Below are 24574 nucleotides of genomic sequence, written 5' to 3' on the forward strand. Positions count from 1 at the left end.
ATTTGTCGTCTTGTAACATCTCATTTAAATATGGCAGAACAAGGACCCCATGGGAAAAACACCCTGAAATATCTCATTTTTTTATTGTTTCTAGAGAAAGGCCTACATCTAAATCCTGATCCAAATAGCCAAAAACCCTGGAGAAAAGGGGGATTACAGTCTTAACCAGAATCCAAATTTCTCAGGCCCTATCTCTAAGCAGGTCTTGAACTTTGAAGCCAAATTCGAGGTTTTGGGACCATCTCTTCTCTTTTCAAAGGGGGATATTTTTCACCTATATATGCTGTGCACTCAGTCAGTCTCTGGACTTCAGATTTTGTGTGCTTGTGTTCAGGTGTCAAAGAACCATAGCTAGTAGTTCGTAGAAGGAGTTTCCATTTTGGAAAGGCATGATTAGTGACACATTACAGGAGTCTGTTTTTACAATGAGAAAACTTGCTTCTTTGCAGATGTTTCAAATTGTGCACTTAAATCTTGAGTAATCTGTAATAGCTACATCCTTCTTGGGCCTATGTCTCCTTGCTGAAGTTGTATAGAGATCTTCCATTTCTTAGCCATGAGTAGAAACAGACTAATGAGAAAAGGCTAATCCTGCTTGTCCAGTTGCTTTGGAATCAAAAATATAAATAGTTGACGTTTTAAAAGTTGAGCAAGTTATTCAGCAGTTTTCAGAGAGCTCTAGAAAGGAGAAGCTTTGCCTTATTTCCTTCATACTGGATTTATATCCATTTGCAAAACTGAAGCCATTATAAAAATGCCAGACTCTGTTTTCCAAGGCTGTGGAACTATAGGATGAGAAAAAATGAACAAAATATAATACTTAAATGAAAACAACAAAGTCAAATATGGATTTTTGAGAATAGTTAGTTAGTATTTTGGAACAGAGCAGTCAATCATAGAATCATGCAAGCAGGAGAAGACCTCTAGAGCCCATATCAGCCAACCTTCTGCTCCAAGCATGTCCAACTAGAGCTAATTGCTCAGAACTATGTCCAGTCAAGTTCTGAGTATCTCCAAGGGTGGAAATTTTACAACCTCTTTGTGTAACCTAGTCCAGTATTTGACCACCCTTGTGCTATTTTTTCCCCCCCATGTATCAAGTCGAGATTTCCCAAATTCCAACTTGAGTTCATTGCTCTCATCCTTCCACTGTGCGTGGAGAAGTGTTTGTCTCTGTCTTTTCTACCCCCTTCCCATTAGGCAGTTGTAGACAGCAGTAAGATCTCCCTTCACACTTCTCTAAGACTGAACAAACCCATATCTTTCAGCCTCTCCTTGTATATCATGTGCTCCAGGCCCCCGACCCTCTTGATGGCCCACCTCTGAACTCACTCCAGTATCTCAATAAATTTCTTTTAATGGGGAGTCTAGAACTGGACAGAGTATTCCAGATCAATATACTTCATATATTATGATGTTGATATAACTTACTTATTCTGGATTTTTCCACCAATTCTATAATGAGATTCCACTTTGAAAACTGACATATGAAAAATCTGGGAAGCTACAACATCAAGTATTTTAAAATTGGATTTTCTGAATTTATGTATAAAAATATGCTTATAGAACTATGATTTCTGTACATCCAGCATAGGGTCTGGCAGGTAAGATTATATTTTTCCAACATAATCATTGCTGTTTTACCTTAAACTATGTATTCTTTCACTCATATCAAATATGGAAACACATGATGCTGTATTTTAGTCACCTTTCAGAACAAAATGACGCTTCAGTGCATCTTTACTCTGCTTCTTTCCACCAGGAGAAAAAGAGCAACCTAAAACATCACACGTATTTTATAAAGACTTTTCTAACAGAAAAAGAGATTCCAGGGTATTTTTCATTATTCCAGTCACTCTCCTTTAATAGTCAGTACTCAGTCTAGAAAATAGTATCGCCCAGACAGACTCGGCAAATGAACAAAGAAAGATAATTCCCTGTCAAATTCCAGGACAGAAATCTCAGATTTATTGAATGTCTTGGACAAGACTCAGAACTAGCTGATCTAACTGAACTGCTTAAATCAGAGAGTAGAGTAGGAGACCTCCAGAGGTACTTTCTGATATAAATTCTTCCACGATTCCATGATTCTTATCAGTGCTCTCACTGATTAAGTGTGTGCTGATTTTGGTCTTCCCAGTCTTGTTCTGGCAGAATAGAGAGGTGGGTCACTCTGTAGGGTTTCTCACAAACACTGATAGTTTCATCGGTGTTAAACTTTGTAAGGCTTCCTCATGAGGAAAAGGTGGAGAGGAGGAAATTTTAAAAAAGAAAAAAAAACTCTCAGCAGATCAGTGTGAAATGGTATCATACCATGAATTATGTCACTGCTGCGGGGACCAACGAAATATTTTGAAAACAAATTTGTTAGCCTGGAAGATCAAAGTGATATCTGACCAATGGTTCCCCATACATGAAATCTGAGCCAACATACCTCTCTATGGAGGTGAACATTAAAATCTTGTTTTTCATTCTCGTTTGTTTCAGACTTCTTAGAATTGGATTTATTCCTTTTTTAGACTAGGATAATTTTATTTAATACCTGGAGGGTAGTGACAAAACATGATTGGGGGAAAAAGAATTTTAATGTAAGAGGACACTCTAAACCCTTGTTTTTGGAACTGTTAACTTCAGGAATAAATTTTTTTAAAAAAATCACTGGGGTATATGACTAAAATGGAACTGATGAACTTGATGGCTGCGGTAACTTATCTATGACTCTTGATATTTACCGAATCAGGCTTTCTCCCTCATTTTTACTTGGCCCTAGACAATTTGGGCTTTTTAGCTATGTCTACCACAAAGGTCGCTCCTCCTATTTAACGTGGTTTGTTTATTTACATATGGAAGAGGTCATAATTGGTGTTTCTGACAAAACCAGTGAAAATCAAACTTACTTACGTATTTCCTTTCTCTCCCTGCTCTCTTTATGTGCGTCAAAGTATTTAAATTTAAAAAATAAAAAAGTAAAATTTTGGAAATAATTTAATGTCACCAGGCCAGCACCCAGTGGCTCAAGGGCTTTTATTATTCTTGATTTCATTCAGAACTTAGCACATCCTGGCATTCCATCCAGTAAGACTGTTTCTAAGCTTTCATGTTTCTGGGTGATCCCAACACTCTCTTAAAGTACCTTTTGCTCGTTTCTGGTAGAACTGCAGTTACAAAAACGCCTGCATACCAAGAACAAAAGCAAACAACATTTGACGATGATTCTGTTTAGCTTTAGTTTGAAAAACGTAGATGATTTCCTCCCAAGATTCTATAACTACTCATTGACAAGTCTTGCTGTCTCTCAATAGCATTAAATCTACCCCTTCTTGAATGATCGTTTCCAGATCAAGCTTCAATAGGCTTCTTCCTTGTGCCACATTTCTCTCTATTTCTGTTAATAATTTAGGGGCAATTGCTACAGTCTTGCCTCATCCACAACTCTACATTGGCTTCAGTGGCAAGATTGGCATTGTAAGAACTGTAGGATCTGGCCCACCAGGTACTAAGATCTCTCTTATAAAGCTGAGATTTTCCTCCTTCCTTAGAGGAAGTCCAAGACATACTTGTAATATATAAGTTATATATATAATGATATAGTTGTATATATAAATTATATACATAAAACTTAAAATTGTGGAGATGGGAGTAGGCTGCCTTTATCACCTTAAGAATGGGTTTCCCTACCTGAAAACTTTCAAATGCAGGTCTTATTTTTTAAACAGGGTTTTATAGTTTTCTTTAATGCTTGCTAATGGCGTTTTTGGTGTAATAGCTGAAGTTGGAACTCTTCACAATTTTCAAGATGAAAGCTCTGATTATTTTTTTTAAGTGCTTTGGTCCTAACTTCTATATACTGCCAGAAAACAAGTTCTACACCCCGTCTCTGTGTGGGTGTAGAATGTGGATGTACAACAAAACACCGTGTATACCTACACAGCAGAGGAAACTGAGCTACTTGTCTTTCAGTGTGTAGTAGCCAACCGTGCCTATTGCTTTGGTTTAAGGAGGGCAGTTACAGTTGCCACTGCATTTTAGGAATCATGCCAACTTCTGTAGGAAAGTTTTCAACGCTGCTGGGAAATACATGTTGCTGTGTACTGTGGATGAGTAGGCTGCGAATCTGGGGGCTGGGAGGGGAGATGGGAAGGGAAGGGGAAGAGAGCTTAGCACGTACATGCTGAAAGTGAACTAGAATGGACAGAAAGGTGACAATTTTAGCCTTCATCTTTGGGCTCTCGGGGAAACTAAAAGCTAACACGCAGTCCCTAAATGGCCTGATGGCCGAAGGGCTTCAGCTTATATTTTACAACATACATTTTACCATCTCTCTGTAGTTTAGAACCCAGGCCTGTCAGATTCTGGAAGTAGATCAAAATACTGGTTTACACACTGCTTTGTTACCAAGGCCATGTCTCTACCCAGGAAGTTGCCCTGGGTTCTGGTATCTGTCTAGTTAAAATCCTCTTGTGGATGCAGCAAGTACTTGCTTGCCTGGACTGTGTTTGCGTTGGTATGCTCTACGGTTAAGATAAAGCGTAAGAAACGGTTAAACCAATTAAGATACCTCTACAGGTTCTTGCACCAATTTAACTACATGGTTTTGAAATCATTGTGTATGAACTATGACAGCTTTTCTCTTAGAAACAAGGCCTTAGTTTAGCATGTCTACTATTCTAATTGAAATAATAATAATTCAGGATAAGATTTTTTTCTTGCTTTGCAAAGTGGCCTGTTTTCTTTCATGTCATTTAAAACCTTTCTTGCTCTTTATTAGATACTGAGTTTTTGGTTTTGGGACTTTTTTTAGCAACAACAAAAAAGTATGAATGCTCTCTATTTAAAAAAAAAAAACACTGCTTGAAGGACTTTCATTTTGCACTATAATTTTTCTTTTGCCAGATGTGTCTGACAAGTGCATTTTGGAGATGCCCTCGGTCACGTTCTCTCAGGCCTACTCTGGTATTTCTACTATATCACAGAAGTACCCAATCTTGTAGCCCTCAGTTCTGCCTTTTTTGACATTTTATTTTTTTTAAGCTTTTTTTTTATATATATATATACATATATATATATAAATATATTACTTTGTCAGTTTTTTTGCTGTACAAAAAGTCTTAAGATTTAAAAATATTATTTGTATTATATGATGGTGGTATGTTAATGTTACAAAATTATTAATGAAGAAAAAATTTATTTTTGTTACTGGTCTGTTTCATAATTCTTTTTTAAATTGGTATATTGTAAGATATCTATGCAAAAATGTTATGTGACGCATTTTTATTTAAGAATGTAATATGTGTAATAAACAGTAGAATGTGTTTGGCCCGACAGTGTTTAGTGTGCCTTGTATATTATTTCTCTATGAAAACTTCTAGGAGCAGTGACATTGCTTCTGAATATCAGTTAATGCTGTTGTTCTGTAAACACTTACTCACCTAAAATCTATAACTTCTAATTAAGCTTTAGCTTATCAGAATCATGTTTTAGAATTTAAATAATTTATTTTTTAAATGTATTTTCTAACAACTCAGGTGTTTTTTATACTTATGCTATAACATATGTCGTTTTTGGAAAAGGTGCTTAAGAAGAAAATTCTGGTTCTTTAAACTAGTGAGATTTTCATCTGGCTTGTAACATTGCTTCCACTGAAGTCAGTGACTTTTGTTATTTGTCAATTTATACTGGTTGAAGATTTCACCCAATATCATTTTCATAACAAATACAGGGAGCACTTGCGTTGCATTTTCCATGCCTAGCTATCAAAACATTTGTCAGTCACTGGTCAAAACAGGACTAGACTTTGAGGCTCCTGAGCACTAGTGCTGTGCTCCAGTCTGTGCATCACGCTGTCTCTCAGGAGTTGAACGCAGCATCGTTCGCTTTCCCCCACCTCAGCCATTTAGTTTCCCTCTTTAATGTCTGCAAAGCTGCAAGCACAATTTAATCCACCTGGATGCTCAAGTACTAAAAATATATTTAGACAGTAAAAGCAGTCATTCTGAGCCCAATTACTTTGCAGTGTCATGGCATAAAATGAAGGGACTGACTTTTTCAAGTCTGGCCTGTGTCCCTTTAGGTTTTTGCTGGCTTGTGATCACATACTGCAGCAACTTAAATGGGTACTGCTTATGGATATCTCATAGGGCTCCTCTGGTGCAAACTTACCAGCTTTTTTTTTCTGGGGCAATATGCCTTGCTGATGGAAGACCTTCTGGGACTAGTAATGTCAGACAGATAGAGCATAGAAATCCCGACCTGACGTCTACAACTGAAAGACAGATGACTGTTCTAACCTAGTCATTTATACTCCCTCTATAGTTAACGAAGAGAGAGGCATGTCCAGAAGTGATTCAAAGGGAGCTGAGGTGACGTCAAGCAATTCTGGAAAGCCACATGGTAAGTTGGAAGATAAAAGTTCCAGTGATGAACATGGCTCATCTGATTACTCAGGTTGTACCAGATGTTTCATGATGTACGTAATATGTACTGTTCGTGTGTATGTTATTAGCAACCCTTGAGCACTGGAAAAGAGCTCAGCACAGACAGAAGTTTGGGGCCTGTGATCCAAATGGTCGAAATTTCACAGTGCTCTGACTGGTTTAATGTAGCAGTGATATCTTGGTGTCACTCATGGAGCGTGAGAGAGGTAGGCAGGCAGGCATAAGTTTTTGGCATCCTGCCGTAAAAATACATTGCAGAAAAAAGTGTCTCTGTTCTTGTACATGAAAATATCTGTACAATAATATAATAATTAGAGTATATATAACTAGAGCTATGTAAGAATTCTTTCTAGAAATAAGGTTTTATTTTTACAGCTTCTTTTCTCATAAAGACAAGGTTAAAATTCCTTTATTTCCTCTTTTCCTTGAAAACCTCTGGAAGCTTTTAGCATCTCACCCGCCTTTAGCCTTCTGATAGATATATGTCTAGTCTAAGATATTTCTAATTTAAATCAGTCATCTGCACATCATCAATGAGAGAGACTTCCAGAGAGCTCTGGAACAGCCTTTATGAAGGAAAATTTGGGGCAGCACAGCTGGTTCTTTGACCTTGCCTATATTCAACCAGCATGAACTGGTAAGAGAGGAGTATCTGTTACAAGCAAACGTATGAATAGTTTGTTCTCTGGGAACATTCAGAAAAATCCCATTCTTTACTATCACCTACATGCTCCTAGAAGCAGCTAGGTTATTAGCCTGCAGGAATAGCTGTCAGACACTTCCCTGGGCTGGAGGCCGGGGAAAGGAGATACTGTGAAAAAACACCTTCCTTCTGAAATTGTTCAAGTAGCACAGTTACAAACCTTAGACAACTCCCGCTGTCAGTGCCGAGTTCTCTAAGGAAAGAAAAGAAGAATCCATCGGGTCTGTGGTTAGGGCTGTTACCCATGACTTTTAACCTTCCAGTGTGCTGAGGATGGAGGAGCGAGGAGCGGCAAGCCCGGGGCTGAGGCGCTAACCCCTTTATTAGGCTGAAGGAGGCTGAACGAGCTCGGTCCCTTTCCAGACATGGCTGCAACACATGGCTATTGGGTGGGCAGCATAAGGTAACAGAGCAGGTTGCCAGCTGCACTGCTTTGTTCAAGTGTCTTCTCTTCCAAGCTACTTCAGGAAAAGCAAGGGGAGGCAGCTGGGGAAAAAAAAAAAAAAAAAAAAAAAAAAAAAAAAAAAGGACTGGCTTGCTATGAAATTGTTGCAAGTGTAGAGTTTTCTCCCTCCCCTCCCCCCCCAACCCCGCTCCTGTTTTGGCTTTATCTCATCTTTTCCTGATGGGTATAAAAGAGAAAAAAAACTAGAAGTGAATGAAAGAGAGGATTTTCCACCAGAATTAGTCAATTTTAGTATTTTTTTACAAATACTTTTAATACTTCTGGGTTTAATTGTTTTAAAGATACCAATCAGTTTTGATGTGAAATAAAGAGTTTCCCAGGAGCAGTTTTTGACCACCTTGCCTGAAGTCATTCCAGGGGCCCAGGCACAAGCTCTGCTTGTATGCGGCATTGCTTACTTTTGCAGTCTTGAGAGCTGACTCAGATTATTGGAACTATCACTTCTCAGGGCCTGCTGTGCCAAGCACTTGCCCACTGACTTCGGTTTTCTGGATATGTCTTGTCTGACACCGTCTAACTGGCATTAGCAAAGAGAAAATCGGTTTGACCTGAGATCCAGTACTAATCCCTTGTGTAGAGAGATGTGCGAGTGAGCGATACTATTTTAGAAGTATTTCTGGATATTCAGGAAGGATCTTTGAGAATGGGAACTTTCCTACTCTTCAACAAAAGCCTCTTATCCTTTTGGCAGAAAGCTGCAAAATAAATACAAGTACCGGTACATGTTCCTGAAATTCAGTAAAGACAACCTTGGCTTTCTGAGGTGAGTATTTTGGTTCCTGATATACAAATTTCTTTCCACCTCTTTCCTGTGACCCTGAAATACTGTGGTTCTGCTGGTAGTGCAGAATTCACTAGTATGCTAGAACTAAACTGATTTGGAAAAGGAAGGATAAAACAGGTCCTGTAATCAGAACAATACTAAATGCTGTGGGAAATGATAAGAGCAGCTAAAATATCACTTAAATACAGTTCACAGGCTGTGGCAGAGAATGGCAGATGGCAGTTTCAGGCCTTTGACTTTTCCATGCAAAGTCACATGGGTAGCTCCAAGACATCACCACAAACTCCCTGGCATCCCAGATAAACATCACTATTTTCCATTCGACTTTCTGAAGCTTATCTTCCAGATGTTTCTTCAGCCCTCTCAGCCTGCCCTGAACCTGCTCATTTTTCTCTCCTTTCAGGTTTTTATTCTGCCAGATGACAGGCTTCCCTCTTAACCTAGACCCATCATCTGCACTTTGCATTTGACTGATTAAATCTTCTGTTTTCCTTGTGAAGACATTTACAGGAGTGAGATATAGAAAGTCAAAGCGGTCAGTGTGCAGAGACCCAAGAGGTAAAGTTGTGGCTGGGTGACTGTACACCCAAGAGGGAATAGCAGAGTCCTGGTGAGTCAATGTTAAGATGCCCAAGTAACAGATGTGTTTGTTGGCCATAGGAGAACAGTTTTAGTTGCTTTGATCCAAAACTGAAGCAGAAGCATACCTTCAGCGCGCATGCATGCCGTACCTGGGAGCCATTAGTAACGTGAGTTCTTCTCTACATCTACTTAGACGTAATTAAGACATTAGATGTAATCGAAAGATGTTTCCCCATCTATACAAACCACTTTATTCGTGTGGTGGTCACCAGCGCTGCGACGCGGGGGATCTTCTCTGCGCCGTCCCCGGCGCCGCTGCTGAGTTTCCTGCAGGTCGTGGGTTGCCCGGGCTGGAAGCAGGGCCGGGAAGCGGAGCAGTGGTTACGGGAGGGCCGGGGGTTCCCTCCCTCCTCCTTCCCTGCTGCTGGCAGGGGGCTTGCCTGTTCCTGCGCCATGCCCACGTTGGGGCAAACCCCGCCGTCTCGCGGCCGCAGCGAGCAAGGAGCAAGCCCCACGGCACGGTGCTTCCACTGGCCTTTTGCCTTTTAGGTAAATTTAAGCAAACATCATCACCCGGTAGCGGCTCCATGTGCTGCTTGCTGTGCAGCAGAAGCACGTCGCGCCCGTGAAACTCGCTGTCTCTGCAGCTCTGGTAACCACGCAGCAAGCCGTTCCCGCGTGCGTAGGGCTTTTTCCCTCAGCGTTTCTCCAGTGGAAGGTGGGTTTCCCTCCTCCCGTGAGGGAGTAGAGTCGGCCCGCTTAAGCGAAGCTCCGAGCAGAGGCGGCCCCCTCGGAGGGGAGCAGGAGGGAGGGAGTTTTCCCTGGCGATAGCCGGGACCGAGGAGGGCAGTCCGAACTGTCATCTGTTGTTACGGGATTCTGGGCTAAATACCGACTCTAGGAGTTACTGCCTAGTCTGCAGAGCTGGCTCCGATGCCCTGTTGGGAAAGGCCTCCTCCTCATGAAATCCACATGCACGTAAGCGTAGCCGTTGGTTACGCTACCTTTTGTTACAAATGCAGCAACCGATTTTCTTTAAGGCAGGAGGTGACTTCATTATTGTGTGTCGGGGGCGGGTGTCGTTTTTTTAACGACAGGAATGTGATGCCAAGATCACTTTCACCTCGTGTTCGTTTTGGTTTTGCTTTGGGGAGAACCTTGCAGCTGGTGAAAATGCTAGATAAATCAAAGAAGTTTATGATTCTTCACAAGCCATGTGCCTCATGTCCGACTCCAAAGGCCTGTTTAGATTGCAGGACTAACACAGTCGTTGCACCACATAAATTCAAGGCTTACTGGCTGTAATTGCTGATGTGCCAAACATCGGCAGCTGTGGAGGTGGATACACATCCATTAAGAGACTTACATCCATTTTACATGCTGGGCAACAGTCGTAACGAACAGGTAGTCACCAGCAATGTGATCGTGCCTTACGTGTTGCCCCACGTACGTGCATGTGGATGTATGCGTGTATACATGCGTATAAACCCGTGCGTGTGTATATATATAATATACGTATACATATATAAACACAAGAGGAGCAAAGGTGCTCCCTTGGGTGCAGTACTAGTGTGGTGGTGAGAAGCTCTGCCTGCCAAGCCAGATACTCCTGTGAGACTATAAACCTGTCACCGGGGTCCAAATCCACAGGTGAAATTCAGTGCCTGAATACCCTTGAGGGTCTGGTCTTTGGACCCCAGCACACCCCCAAAATAGGAATGAAAGCACTTCTCTGCCTGGCGGGGTGGGGGTGGGGGGGGATGCACGCGTTAGTGGGGAGGAGATTGTCAGATTCGGGGGGGATGATGACTTCCCCTCTCCCTTCACCCGCTTACAACATTATGTCATTGCTGGTCAATAGCAGCTTCGATTAAGTCGTGTCCCGATAAGCACCAGCTTTGCCTTAGCTGATTGCCAAACTACCAAACTATGAAATGATGGCTTGAGTGGCAACATGGTGATACTCAGACGCAGCCGGTGAAATACTGCTTTCCCACGGCACTTCTTCCTTGCCTCACCTTCTTCCGTGTTTGATAGTGGTCACTGGGTGTGCTGCACCACGCAGTGGTCTTGTGTGTACTCTGGAAAAGGCCAGACGTGCTCTTGTGAACTGGGTGAATTCTCCGTCTCAGTGGGACTTGTTTCTTTTCACATAAAGACATGTAAATCTAAAGGCCCATACACATTTGAATCGCAGCTAAGGCTGTGGTGATGTACGCTGTGTGATATTGCTAATACATTTTGTGGTGACAGCGCACCTTTGCTTTCTCCTCTGGAAACTGGAAGCAATACTAGGAACTACTTGTCAGGGAGACTGTGAAGACCAAATGTTTTTATTGAAGAGGCTATATAGTTGCTAAGAGTAATTAATATTTGCTGATAGTAAGCAGATTTTTTTGTTGTCTCCCTGGGTCTCTATTGACATAAGAGACAAAAATACTGTAACATGGTTCTGTAAGAAACTCTGAAGCCAGAGCTAATACACCATGACCCTTTTAGGTAAAATAAAAGATGCATATGGAAAAGGCTGTATGTTATACATCCTTGGGAGTGTTTGAGAGTGCATACTCCTGCCTCTCCTTTTCTTGGAGCAGTGTAGGTTACAAGTGTTAAAGTTCATGGTGCGTAGACATACTGGGGGGGGGGCGAGGAGAAAGGAAACTATGGTATTTAGGCAGCAATTCTTCAATCTAGTGATTTTGGGAAGAGAGAGGAAGAAGCTCAATTAAAATACCTCTGAGCAGATAGATTGTATGGCTCACTCTTCAGGGGTGAATATAGGGAAAAAAAAAAAAAAAAAAAAAAAAAAGGTCGTTCTTCTGTAAAGTTTTCTGTACCGTGTGTACATTCTGTATCTAATCTGAAACCCGTTAAAGCCACGGCAGATTTGCAACTTGAATCCAGCTTCGACTGAGCCCTCAATTCTCAGATCTGAGGACGGAGATTTTCTTGATTCATGCCACCCTTTTTTATTTCATCATAAAATGAAATAGATTTTAAAAAACACCAACGTAAAGTGCTAAAGGATAGCCGATCTTATGATTATTTCTGTTGGCAGCCATTCTTTTGGTCCCGAAAGGAGCAGATTCCTGCCATGGCTCTGCTCTTCCACATGGTTCTGATTTTAATAAGAACAGGAGGAAGCAAATGGAGAGAGCAACATTTTCTGCAGGGGACCATTCCATGCCTCAGCATTAATAATGCAGCAAATTAACAATCTCCTTTAAGTACTGCTCCTTTCTATGATGACAGCCCAGTGTATCATATTTCCTGCAAAACTGTAGTTTATGACTAATACTTTCATCAGATGCTACACATGCATTCATGTCACAGATTTCCAAATGGCAGTAACAACGGATATTTTCCAAGCTTTACACAGCCTTTTTTTTTCCTTTTCTGTCTCTTGTTTTTAAAAATTTCATTATCACTCTACCTCGAGCACTTCTTTTCTCATCTTATGGGTCACTAACCCCCCTCCACCAGTCAAGCTGTGTGAAATCTTTCAGGCAAGACATAAAACCGTGTGATATCCTTCTGGATTCGTTTTCCATGTGGAATCTCCAGCTGGGAGAGGCCTCAGGATAGGGCGCTGACTGACGGGGGGGACTGCAAGGCAGTTGGGATTGTGTAGGCGTTCGGAACTGAGCGGCCGGCGCTGCTCAATATGTTTTTAATGAAACTAATAAATACAGGCATTGAAAGAATAGTATTGATTGACATGGGGAGTTCCCAGTTCCTCCCTCCATCTGCAGCCTTTTCAGTAGTGGAACAGAATAAAGAAATTTAAAAGGAAGCTGGCATGTACATTTTTAATGAAATATTATGCAAAATTTCAAGCAGACTGCTGGATAAAAGAAAACTTGTTCTTTTTCTACACAAAGCCTAACCTGGTTTTCCATATTTTTTTCCACAGAATAGAATCAAACCTTTTCTCACAGTATCCAGTGAGCCAATATGAACATCAGTAATGGAATAGTTGGAAAAAAAATCAAAGTATAAATTGTTTTTCATTATCATTTTCATAATGGGAAAAATGCTGGGGGAAAATCAGCTGTCTCACTGCTTAAAAAATATAGACGTGAGCTCTGAAATGTCTTGATGATAAAGAGGGAGCATTTCCAAGGGAAATCTAATTATGGAAAGGGGTTTGCAGCCGCACAGCTGTGACCTCGTGATACCTCGTAGTTTCAGGCAGCAGGTTGTCTCATGCTGGGCAGAAGGTGGGCTGCCGAGTCCCCTGGTAAAAGAGTGCCTGCATTTCCACATCTTTTTCCCCCTTAAGTGCCAGCCAGTACAACGTTGGCTGTGTATCCAGTACGAAAAGATGGAAACAAGAATGATGGATGACCTTGAGGATAACTGCTCTGAAATCACAGCGGTATATTCTGAAGTAGGGAGCCAGGCAGAGGAGCTGTTTAAAAATAGGGGCATAGCCAAAAATAAATGCTATAAATGTCTGTATACCACAAGCTTAAAAATAATAACAGGTGAAAGCAGAGTGTGTGGCAGTGGAAGAAGAACTTGATGTAATGGGTGTTTCTGAAGAATGAGGGAATGACAAAAATCAATAGGATTGCTATAAGCTCTAGAGCAAGGACAGGTTAGGTCGCAGAGTGGGGAGGAAGGAAACTACAGCTGTAAAACCCCACTGGACTGACTTAGATTAGATTTTAGTAGGTGATGAAAATCAGATAGTAAAATACTTAACTGACTGTTACTAGTTAGGGGGTAAATAAAAGTGATGGCAGCACAACTCTGAGCAACCTCCTCTGAGGAGGAAGCATTCCAAATGGTAGCCTTCCAATACTCAAATTTGTAAAGGAGGTATTTTCTTATAAAAATACAAAATCAAACAAAGAAGCCAGTCAGTGAGCCACAGAACTGCAAATGAGGATATTCATAGCCTCAGGCTGAGCAAAAACGTTTTTTCTAAGTAATACATGATGATCACAGACCACACAAAGTAGATTTTAAACACCAGATTATCTAATGCCTGCTTTTATACCTTCCCCCTTACACTCCAACGTTTCACCAAAAAGTTGTCAAAGGTATTCTTCCTGTTCCTCATTGTAACTCTCTCCCTCAAAAATGTTGTTACTGGAACGTATCCAGCTTTTTTCTTGCTGCTGTGGATGTGTGCGAAAGATTCCCACACCACTGTACAGGCAATAGCCAGAGTCCTTCAAAGCATCCCTGAGCTGCTTGACCTTATACCCTGCACAGAGTTATGCTAAAATCAAGGACTATAATTAAAGTCTAGTGCTCTGGGGGGGCTACTCCACAGAGGTTTAGGTCAAACATATGCACAAGTCATTGTAAGGGCAGAGCTTCCAAATCCCAAGCAAAAGTAAAAAAAAAAAAACCCACCGTGTGTGTGTGTGTGTATACATACATATTTATTTTTATAATTGCAACAGAAAGGTTATTTGTATTAGAAAAATAATTGAGCCAGAACCCAGCTTGGAATGGCAAGAGAGGTGTGATCTTAAGTATTTTTATTCTTCTTTTTTTGTTTGTTTTTAAGTACTATTTTTGAAGTATTTTTAGATATTCAGGAAGGATCTTTGAGGACAGGAACTTTCCTACCCTTCAACAAAAGCCTGTTATCCTTCTATCTATCCCATAACTAGATTAGTCTTGCCAGCTCTATACCGGAATGCACAGATACAAAATTAGATACCCAAATTAAAGATTGAAGTAGTTTAGAACACACATTTTCTGTAACTCTCACTTGCCATCCTTGGTCGTAGGTAAATGGGAGCACTGTGTGTGACATACCAAGTGGGCAGCAAAGCTGTGCTCCGACCGGCCAGATGGAAAAGCAGGTTCCAGGGTCAAACTCACTGGTAGCAGGGGAAGTTTTGCTTTAACAGTGAAAGTGGGTCAAAGTCCCCTCTTGGTTTGTGAATGTTTGTGCTATTTATAGACTATTCTAGGTGGATGATTTTTAAAAAAGTACAGAATAAGGTAGTCAGGAAACAGAAATAGTAGCATCCCCCCCAAGCTCTTACTTCTTTTCTTTGTTCTAGGGAATCATCTCTTTAATCGGGCAGTTTTAATCAGATAAGGAGTGTTTTTTGCAGGTACAGGCAGTTAGTACACTGGATGTCTCAAGGTTGGCTATCAAGTGATACTGTTCAGGTTTCACACCTCGTATGGATTATCAAGTTAGAAACCTTATGATAGAACGACTCCTCATGAGTAATGCTTATAAGCCTGTAAGACTGTCTTTAAGAAGTGATTAGGCTCCTTTGAAGTATTTCAAATGACATACATCCAAACCTGAGGTTCTCCAGTTCCCGAATCACGTTTCCAGAATTGTAGTCTCTCGGATTCATATCTAAAATCACCAGTTCTTCCACCAACCCTAGGGCCTGGTCATGTTTCTGTGAAAATCAGAATTGAATTTTGCATTGGCTTTACAGACAATATATGCAGGTTCTAAATGTCTAATTAAAACATGAAACTTCTTTATTAAGTGTTTTAACACTATTGGCGATATTTTTTCCGTATTTGCCACATGTGGGAATATTTTTTAACATGGTCATAAACACATATACACGAAATTAACCTGGTATTCAAAAGATGCTCAGAAGGCTTAGGAAGGGTGAAGTTTTGCATGGCTGTTTTTTCTTTTTTCTTTTGTTTTATTTTACTTTCTATTTATGGGGCTCCTTGGTGCTAATTTATAGCTTTCAAAAACCTAACTAACTAGTTTATTTATAGAAGACAAACATTAATAAAAAGCCAGGTTCAGTCTTATGTATACTTAGCCCTTAGGCTTCCAGTGAAATTGAAATGATTCAGAAACACAAATTCCTCTTAACAAGTTTGGAATGTGGTGCTATTTTTATAACCTATTCCCCCATATTATTATTGAAATAAATTGCCTCCTACAGTCTCTCACCCACCTACCATATTTAGGAAAGAGAAAAAACTTTGCAAAGATGCATTACATGTGACAGGGAAAAAAAGAGAGAAAGAAAGAAAGAGAGAGAGAGAGAGAGAGAGAGAGAAAGACTCCCCTAAACCCTAGAAGTGCAGGAGAGAAGAGAGAGTTTGCAGTTCAGGAAAGACTTTAATCATGTACTTAAGGGTAAGCACACACTTACATGCTTTGCAAAATTAGAATATAGGAAGAAATTACACACTGAATAGAACATCCTGATTTTATGTCATAAAATGTCCTCTTTTATTTAAAATCTTGTCTGTTCTCTATGACAGGAGAATTGATACTCACAGGACAAAATTGGCCTAGGCTTTGGAGGAGCTGATTGCCAGCAGGTTAGTCGAACCATATCCTGAACAGGGGACTGATTGGTGGATTTCTGCAGTTGTTAAGGAATCTACTGGGGAAGACCATGAGAGCTAGCATTTATATTTCTGGTTTTATAAGCACAGTGGCATAAATTAGGACCAAATCCTCATTCTTTACATTCATTTTCATTTGCAAGTATCTGGGTGCTAGGAAAAAATGGTTAACAGACAAGTTCTTGTTTGTATTTTGGCACCTTTGTATTGCCTTGAGTAAAAGGGCGTTCATGTTGGAATCAAGAGCAAAGTGCATTAAATTGTCAAGAGGTGTAAATAACTGTCCTAGAAATGAGAATCTGACCCCAAATATTAGGAATCCAGAGTGGAAGAATAGCATGTTTAAAAAATAAAGGGCAAGAGGATCTTAAATTCAGGCATGTAATTGCTTCACAGACATTCATCATTCAAAAACAGAAGGCAAAAAGCTTATTGGGGATAGTGTGATACATTAAGATATTTACCCCCAGGTAAATCAGGAGTAGTTCTCCCAAAATCAACAGATTGATGTAAAGTGAGCCTAAGGGCAAGACAAGACTCTGAGATAACATTTGCTCAAGTTATCTCCTTTGCTATTGGAGGCATTGTCAGCTGCAGCCAGGTCTGTTTGGAGCAGCAGCACGGGAGGATAAAGGCTGAAAGGAAGAATGCTTGAGAACTAATTAACAAGTTACCAGCTGAGTGGCTTTCATTATTTTGAAATGTAAATGCTTTTGTTGATTAAATCTGGACCATTAGCTGTACTCTGTGATAGAGGAAGTTTCATCAGAAGTGAAAAAAGATGAATAGAGGAGCTTTGTGGTGTTATGATGGCCACTAAAATAGCTGATCCACTGGAGAATGTCCCAAGAGTGTCCAGAGAGCTAAAAACATGAGCTGTTACATTTGAACATATGCTCTGCATTTGGAGTGGTGAGAGTTTCTCACCCTTTTATAATTATGCAGAAAGGAAAAGGATTATGCAGTTTAATGACAAGACATGTTCCTGTTCAGCGAGGTCTTGGTAATGCTTCATATAAATATAAATTCTCCTGCAGGACAGACAAAAATCTCTTCTCAGATATGGATGTTGATTCTTCAGTCCACTGTTACACGCAGAGTTCCTGTTCATGAAACCAAATTTCTGCACAGGTACAAGAAATGTTTTGGACTTAGATGCCTTCCCAATTGGCTTGCACAAGAATGATCACCTAACTTAACACCTCCTGAAGGGTGTGTTTTTGTATATACGAGGCCGAATTTTATTGTGATTATAGGACAGGATGAAACAAAAACACTGAAAGTAAATTTCTGGTCCTGTGTTATGGATCTCTAGATCTGAAACAGATGGTCAACTCCAGCCAATGTCTTGACCAGTGTCTGGGACTGAGACCATAGCATTTGTTTTTTACAATGCATTTTATTTCTGTCTTTCTTCCAAGTATAATAGGAGACATCCCTTAGGCATTTCATTGCCAGAAACCATAGTGATCTTCTCTCTACCTGGGGACAGTTTTATATGAAATGCAGTTACACCTATGTTGAATGACCAAGTGATCAACAGGATCTTCTGAAATATTATTCCATAGCCATGCATCCCAGTTAGCCTGTCAAGAAACTGACTGTGCGTACTATAAATTTCACATAAATCCTGAGCGATACTTTTCATTAAGTTTGGGGTCAAGGCTTTAAGTTGGTCAGCTTGTAGTCATGTGGATATCTTCAGCTCCGTTGTGCTGATTATTGCTCAAGCTCTTGAACTACAGAGAAAATCTATGTGCTATTTGAAAAGGCAAGCCCCTGGAAGAGTTGGACTGCTTCGTTATATATTGGCTAGAGCAGAAAATAATTTTTGCTGCTTGGTTAGCAAGAAACCTCCATCTACTGTTCTCCTCATTCAGTCCAGATATGCAGTCAGGCTTTATTTTACCTATTCAAGGAATAGAACCTTCACTTCTTACATAAAAACATAGAATATGTTTATGATTTCCTGATTTGTTTGTGTTTCACTAGCACCAAGAAGAACTAATTAGGGGCAGGGTGCCAATTATGGCAGGTGTTGAAAAAACAACAAACATATAAAGCAAAATCTTTGTAATACAGGTGTTGCCTTCTAGTTTAAGACAAAGCATCAGAAATGAGGATAGAAGGAGTTGGCGAGATGATAGGGCACACATAGTTATATAGACAGGCAGCGGAAATGTAAAATGGGTGAAAATTCAGACTTCTCACTTTTTTTCTGAACCTAAGGCCCCAGTAAGCTGATAGCAATTGGAAAAGTAGAAATTATTTGTTCCTTTGAAATACCTTAATAGCCTTGCCTTTTGGCTTCATCAACTAACTTGCAGTTGTTTTCATTGGGGGGGGGGGGGGAGTGAAAAAAGTACAGACTGAGCATACCAGATGCTTTCCACGTGTATTTAATACAACACTACTAAAGCATTATCCCAAATGACTTATACCTTCTCAAACAATGATAGCTCTAGGAAAAAGCAAATATTGACACTCCAATAATGTTTGTCCAGCAATCAGTGAGCATATACAGCACTCAGGGCATCTTTGTTACAAGAATTAATTAGGAAAATGGAGAATTGAGGTCCTCCAATTAGAAATACTTAATAAATGCTGACTTTACTGAAAAAGCCCACTCTGCATATCTTTCTGAAGGCTATGCATTTATCTGCTTCTCAGTCAGTACCACTTAAACCAGTCACTCCAGCTGCCCCCCCAGTATCTATACCTTCCGTTTTAATGTTATTTTTCACACCTGAAAATAGTATTGTCACACTGTGTCCATGCAGCGTCCATCCAGTCCACTGTCCTGCCTCCAGAAATGATCAGCACCAGCGTTGTCACAGGAAGTAACCCTACAGCTGAGAAGATATTGAAAATTTGTCCCAGGGGAATGTTTCCTCCTATTCCCATTAACTGCATTGTGTCCTTGAAATAGGCTTCATGTACTTGATTAGATGACAGCTATTTTTCTCCTGCAAACTCTTTATTTCTCTCTCTTGGCTTGACTAATGCTAAGATTAGCCTTTCCATGGACCAAAACACTGACATTTGAAAATAAGGGCTAGGGTCTTGGCTTAATTCTCCTTAGCCACTTCATACCACTAGCAAGGCAAATAAGTCACTTGCTCCCCTTCACACAGTGAAGACTGGAGCTCCCAGCTCTTCTGTGTTGCCGGAGCGCTCAAAGTAGTTAGAGGGGGTCAGTTACTCTAACCCTGAAAGTCTGGGGAATAAAAAACAGTTCCAGTTTTCATTAATGCAATGCATGGGATAGATCTTACAGATGGGATGCACAGTCTGCTCTGAGCAACACCATCAGGAAGAGATTTTTATTCTGTTTTCTTGTCTGCTGTTTTCTGATTCTCTTAGTATTCACAAATGTCTCAACATATAGCATTTTTTCCATTATAGGCTCTGTAATTTGTCACTGCTTCTCCCAGGACAAATATTTGCTGTGGAAAGATGAATGATTGGCTTGTTTTTAAGACTATAGCTTTTTCTTTTCTTTCTTTTCTGGTAACATCATTGTTGTTTTTGGCAGCTGAGTCACAAGAAGATGTTACACAAAGGGTATTTACAGTGTAATGAGGTTCAATGGAGTTGAAAGATAAAGTTCATTAGCCCTCACATTTAAGACTATTAGAGCAGAGAGGCTGTAGTGAAGCATTGTATTTGTCATTTGCACAGTGCCTCTAAAAAGCAAATAGCATATATTCTCTGCACACTTCTTAGCTTTCTTTCTAACCTCCCAGCTGATTTTCATTTGCAACAGAGTTCAGTTTTGCAGAATAGAGATTGATGGAATCATTCAGCACAGTGTCAGCAAGTGTGTGTAACCTCTGCTCTGACCATCAGCAAAGTTACCGGGAGAATGAATCAGAAAGGATTTGAGCAAAAGATGTAGTGACCATGCAGTTGCTAAGGATGTGATTAGCACTCCAGTTCCAGGAAGGGGAGAGTTAATTGCTATGTCCTCGTTCCATCTCTCTAGGGGAATACCTGCTTGCCAATTATACAAGACCAAAAAAACCCGCCTCTTGATTTTTACAACATCTGAAGCTAGCACCTGTTTGACCCTGGACATCTCTATTATGAAACTAGAATACATGACTTTTATTCACTGAGTGCAACCCATGCAGTTGTAACAATCTCCTATTTTGACTTTTTTTGCTACATTTCCCTCTCATACACAGTATATACTTACTTGTGACTTACCTCTGGCTTTTTTTTTTTTTTTTTTCCTTTCTTTCTTTCTTTAAGTCCAAAGCTGAAGAAAGCTCAGGGAAATGAACTGAAATGTCTAGCGAGAAGAAAAATGGCACTGTAAAGATGAGATAAAAAAAAAAAAAAAAAAGAAAGAAAGAAAAGAAAAGCCCAGGGTAGTAGAGACTGATCACTCAATCTGTCCATAGCCTCAAATAAACTGATTGAATTTAACATGTTAGGTTACAGTTAAGGAGCTGATTTGTCTCAGTGGATATAATACAGTTTCAGATTATCATGGGGAGCCATTTATTTATTTTTGCATTTGTGAGTCACTTAGTCCCTTTATGTGAGTGAAAATACGTTTATTTTCCCACTCCCTGCTGTTGTGTGTTCTATTAATATCACACTAGTTGAAATAGATGGGCACACTAGAAACTATTTGGTGTTGAATTTGTTTTTCAGATTTCTCTTCTTTTTCTGCTTGACGCAACTATTTCTATAAACCAATTCAAAAGCCCGCAGGCAGTTTTAATGCAAGCTTAGTTCTCCTGTATTTTTTTAAAAAATGGACTTAACCCTGCAGTAAGAAGCCACAGGGATGCAAGAGCCTATGCAAGTTCTGTAATGTCTTTTGTGCCATTCAGACAGTATGGAGATGACACTGTATTTCCCCAGCTTTCCCAAATAAAGCTTTGGGCATTCAGAAATAGCCCCAGTTCAGGCTCTTTCTTTTTGATTAAAAAATAAAGAGAAAAACTAGAAGCCATCAAACAAGAAGCTAAAGTGAATAGAAAGGGAGTGCTTCTGTGAGATATACTGAGCCTTGCAGCTTACCAGCAACCGCAATTAACCACCTCCTTCCCTCACCACGGACACTTCTGCTAGCTGCTGCCACAGGCTTTGCTGCCCCTTTCCTCGTGGCAGCAGCTGCAGCTAATAGTATACAGGTAAATTTGGCCCTTTTTATTCTTCCCCTAACCTTGTGGAGTTGTTTCTCTTTGCCCTGTGGTTCACATGGCTCCATTTGGATTTTGGTAAAGCATAGGGGCTCCCCAAGCAGGGATCTAGTGCCATGTTATGCTTGGCACTGAATATACAAACCATGACACTAGATAGCTTATTATCAAAATAGATGAGACAGAACAGGTTACGAAGCAGAGCTGTAGGGAGAAAATGGATGCGCAGTGTTCTCAGCTGGGCTAGCAGGGGGGTGGCAGAAGAGGGCTTAAGTTCAGAAGCCTGAGCCCAGAAACCTGAGTTACAAATCTGGCTGTGCTGTTCTTGTTCATGTTGAAATCAAGAAGGATTAGAGTGCCTGTACTTGATGCATCGAGTATGGGCAGCTCTACTGGAGCTGTACTGAAGACTCCAAACAGTCGTCTTTGGGCTCCTGAGCTTATACAGAGTGAATTGTGTGATTACTGCTGTCTGTAGCAGAGGCAGGATGGCACCCAAAGTGAAGTCCTTTTCACACCCTCAGCCAGCATGACCCAATTACTTTGCAGCACACATCAGTAAGGAGGTCTGTCTCTGCCTGTGGCTCAAGTGCCCTGGCTCAGCTCTTACTTTCCCCCCTCTGCCTCCCCATTACACCTCGCTCTGTCCTCATGTTGTGTACTGTCTAGGTGGCAAGGTATCTGCACTGTGAAGGAGGCACTGTCTTTGTGTTAAAAGTCACTATTGTGTCATGTCCAACACAGCCCTGACCTCTTGGTATTGCTCTTAAGAGTTACAGCAATATAAATTAATACATAAATCCTCCCACCATAGCAATAAAGGAAGGGTGGGATGGTCATGACCCCATAATACATATTCCCACCCTCCCTGGGAGTCTTCAGCCCCGGGCTGTCACTCCATGATGGAACACATATTACCATCTTTAAAATGTAACCTTACAAGCTTTCTTCTTGTGGGAAAGTGCCTCTGTCTCTTTGTTCTTTCCTTCTTGGTCGTATATTTTGGTTGACATACAGCTCACCTTGTGTCCTCCTCTCTGCCAGTGGAAGGGGAATAATTTTGAAAGGGCATTAATAATCTGTCATTTAGTACACACTTCAACTAGATCAATAAAAGTGTCCATTGTTCCAAAGATACCATTGGACAGTAAGCAGATTTTATATAAAGGTATCCGGCGATAAAGAGCTACCTAGATGGATCTCCTGGCTTAAGCCAACAGATAAGCAGGCACAAACAGGCTTCCTGGAGATGGGAGCTAAAAAGACCAAAGGCAGGTAGCAATAGATAGGAACAATAGATTGGAGGAGAGAGCAGGAAATTAAATATTTGTGTCTGTCCTACTTTTCTTAAAGTCTAAGGGAGATTAGTCAACGTCTAGAAATGAGAGCAAGATGAAGACATGAGAACTTACCCTCACTGTCTATAGCTTGCATTGAATATGCTGGTATTACCCACTTCCTCAGGTCCTTCATTCCGAGTAGGAAACAAGGCTGGTAAAACATTTTGTATGTCTTCCACAAGAACATGGCTTCCACATCTGAGTGTTTGATCTGAGACAGGATTTTTTTTTCTTTGCCATTACTAGCAAAACCAGTAGTATCATTTTGTGAGTCATCTTGTAGAGCAGCCATTTTTGAATGTACTCTGCTTTCGAATGCTATATGTCTTTTAATACGTCTTTTGAAAAGTCCTCTAACCCCTCGGAATCCAATTTATGACACATCTCTTTTTAAATACGTGGGCAAGAAATCAGCACATTCAGCATGTGAAGCAACGGCTTAATGTTGAGTTCTTAAACCATTGGCTGAAATCCTAGAAATAAACGCTGGAATTCTCAGGAGGGATAAAGACTAAAGAGCTTCAACACCACATTGACAGATGATGTATTTGGTTCTTTTGAGAAGCCAGTGTATAGCAAGAGACAGGGCTTGTAACGCAGGACTCATTTTCTAGTCTGCATGAACTGTTCTAGTCTGTTTCTTTAGTAATCTCAGGATTTTATACTGATTTCTCTTTAGAGTGTATCCATGCATTAGAGCACTGAACCAGGGTCCAGGAATTTTCAGTATCTCTTATTATTGCCCTGTTTTCTTGGCTGTAGTTGCACCATCTGTAAGATGGAGGATTGGGAGTACAGAGAAAAATGTATAGGAAAAAGAGGAAATAGTGGTGACCGGGTTTATGAAGCAGATTGAGATCTCCCGATGAAAATGGGACAGAAGAGCTAGGGTTTATTCTGGGGCACGATGGTCATACTGAACTAGACTGTGTGCAAATACATTTGGCAGAGCCTCCCTGGGAAAAAGAATTCCTGAATTTGTTCCTATTTTTACACAGGGTTGTAAGTATAATTATTCTAGAAGCATGTACAGTCCTGACATAAATGGCAGGGAGTGGGGAAATTGCTGCTGTGTGCCATGACTCTTTCATGGAACCAACCCTCTGTCCCATAAATCATTGCCCAGTTACGTTGTTCTGCCGCAGAAATTTCTGCCCAGAGAATGTAAAATATAAATCCATGCTACCTGACTTTTGGAGAGCAAACAGTGGCTGCGCCTGGAAAATTACTTCCCTGGCAACTCTTTGTACTAACAAAGTCTGTTCCTTCTGCAAAGGCAGATCCCAGGAGGCAAGAGCGTTCGGCATTTTGTGACTTGGCATGATGCTGGTAGGACGGGGCCTTGGGCTTTTCTATGACAAGCAATCTCCTAAGCAACAAAATGTGTAGGAAGAAAAATAGCAACTAGGCTAATAACAAAATTAGGGGAAATCCCAGCCTGAGTCATTGTAGGAAAGGGAATTTTCAGTCTCCTTGAGTCTTATGACACTTACTCAACAGAAAATTTGTTCAAGACTATCATTCTGTCACCTGCTGGAGAAGTGAGGTATGTTTTTACTAGGTCTTCCTAATTGCAGAGCAAAACTTGCTCCTTGCCTCACCTTCTGCTTGCTTCTAACAAAGTGGTATTTTAACAACTGAAGAGTGAGACAGTCCTCCTTTTAGCAGAAGCTAAATTTGTATAGAAAGTAGATATTAATCCCAGATTGGCTTTAAGTTAGAAGAACTCCTACTACTTCTACAGGCTTGCTCTTGCTTTTCAAGCCAGAAATGAGAGCAAAATCTGACTCTTTAGTCA

General features: G+C 40.5%; 1 protein-coding gene across 1 annotated transcript in view; it reads left to right on the forward strand.

Moving 5' to 3' along the window:
• The window catches only part of KLF7 (KLF transcription factor 7), a 95982-nt gene that overhangs the window by 61937 nt on the left and 9471 nt on the right, over positions 1-24574 (forward strand). Inside the window, exon 5 of the transcript XR_009958783.1 lies at positions 6313-6390. The gene's annotated coding sequence lies outside the window, so the exon portion shown is untranslated. The remainder of the gene's footprint in view (positions 1-6312; positions 6391-24574) is intronic.

Source organism: Rhea pennata, chromosome 6 (genome assembly GCF_028389875.1).
Source record: "Rhea pennata isolate bPtePen1 chromosome 6, bPtePen1.pri, whole genome shotgun sequence".
In the NCBI taxonomy this organism is placed as follows: domain Eukaryota; kingdom Metazoa; phylum Chordata; class Aves; order Rheiformes; family Rheidae; genus Rhea; species Rhea pennata.